This window comes from Camellia sinensis, chromosome 9 (assembly GCF_055761805.1).
Source record: "Camellia sinensis isolate YWXY chromosome 9, ASM5576180v1, whole genome shotgun sequence".
Lineage (NCBI taxonomy): Eukaryota > Viridiplantae > Streptophyta > Magnoliopsida > Ericales > Theaceae > Camellia > Camellia sinensis.
Genome location: NC_138969.1, coordinates 15,415,222 through 15,417,234, shown reverse-complemented (window position 1 = coordinate 15,417,234; position 2,013 = coordinate 15,415,222). Strand labels below are relative to the sequence as shown.

At 35.0% G+C, this 2,013-nt stretch overlaps 1 pseudogene; it reads right to left on the bottom strand.

Annotated features, from left to right (window-relative positions):
- Window positions 1-253: 253 nt before the first annotated feature.
- On the bottom strand, window positions 254-1,452 carry LOC145799254 (gibberellin 2-beta-dioxygenase pseudogene; annotated as a pseudogene).
- Between the last annotated feature and the right edge of the window lie 561 nt (window positions 1,453-2,013).

Below are 2,013 nucleotides of genomic sequence, written 5' to 3'. Positions count from 1 at the left end.
AATAATTACATTCCTACTTGTGGTATGACCTAATTGCACTTTATCTCGCTGTCTTTTAGAAATAACCACATTTTTTTTTTTTGATTGGCAAAATAAACAGAACTTTATTGATGACAATGAAAGGTACAAGATGTACACACAAAAACATCTAAACATCGATAAAGAGAGAAAGGTGCACAAAGCATCATAAAAGGTTAGATCATCTCAACTATGTTAGTACCAAAAAGCCCAATCTATCATATGCTAAGCACCCTCAAAGAAAGAAAACAACCAAAACAAATAACACCTCAACCACCATTCCAAAAGCACAAGAATCCTGAAATACAACAGGACAATCAACAAAGAGAACAGATCAGCAATGCAGCGCACAGCAGCAGTAGGCAAGATTATTAGTAGTAGCAACAATATGCAAAGAAAAAAAATGTGGACTTGATTCAGCATTACACTTTTTCAACTTTGATTTTGCCCTATGCCTCACACTCTTCAATCTCCCATTGTTCATTACCTGTTGCAAGCAATTGGCAACACTGACGAAAAAGGAGTTGGCGTCAGGTAGCACTGAAACCCAAGTCCCATCTCTTAAGCAGATTTCAATGCCTGATATGTTGTTAGACCTTAGCACATATATTATCTGTGGGACTCTGTGTTCTACAAAATCAATCACATTCTGACCACTCAATTCTTGAAGCCTTGAGCATGGTATTGGTGGGTACTGATTTAACCTAAAAAGACATTCACTCTTCTCATCCCTCAAAAGCTCATCAAACACAGTCCTTGGCTCTATCCTCAATCCTTCAGCTATCAATTCCAGAACTTTATAGGCCACCCCCTTAACTGTTGAAGACAATCCAAATCTGGGGGGAACAGAACATCAACAAATCAGGCTCTAGCTGCAGCATAACAGATCAGCAGAGAACAGATAGCAGATCAGTAGCAGAACAGAGAATAGAGAACAGATAACATATCCTACACTGATAGCACAACCCATATCATACACTAAGCTCGAAAACCATACCATACACAGGCTCAGCCACCAGACCACAGTAACAGGTCAACTCTGACAGCACAACTCAAATCAAACACTAACCATAGCAACCAGACTATACACAAGCTCAACCATCAAACCTGTTGCTAATACACATTCAACCACCATACCTGATGCAAAATTTAACCTACTGCAGATTATACACCAGACCATTCATAGAAGCCTCCACATGTAATGGCGAGGCCTTGACCAACAAAGCTACTCGAACTTTCACAATTTCACATAAAGCTTCAAAATCTAGTTGAGATCCATTGAAGACACATTCGTTTCTATGCCTTCATGACTACAGAGTTGCCGAAGAGATAACCATCCAGATTTTCTTCTCCACTTTTGTCATTCTGCAACCATACCACCACGGCAGCAGCCCATCTATTGAACCTGGAAAGACCCACTGAAAACCCCACCATTCTACAATGTTTGACCACAGCCTCCAAACAAAAGGATAGAAAAGAAGGATGTGCTCCACAATTTCAACATCATTATGACAGAAAACACATTCAAGATGAACACTTCCATCAAGTACACCAATCCGATGAAGAAAACATGAAACCTTCCCAAGCCAAACCTCCCTTGTGGTTTTGGACTAAAATGCTACAATTATATTTTCTATCCAAACTAAAGGAGAGTATATCTCACATGCTTATTTTGAGAATGGGAAAAAAAAAATTAAAGTTAAATTTCAATATAAGAAGATGAAATTAGCATTGTTTTACCTTTTCATCTAAATTTTTTTATTTAATAACATTTTAAATTAAACATGCATATTATATGTATAATTAAATTAACCTAAACACCTTAATTTATTATTATAAAAATTATTCATCAAATTACTTTAATCTAACTTTTAATTTTTAATCCAATTTTTTATTTAATAAAATTTTAAAATAAACATAAACATATATATATATATATATATATAACAAATTAAATAATAAATTAAACTAAATATATATAACAAATTAAATAAT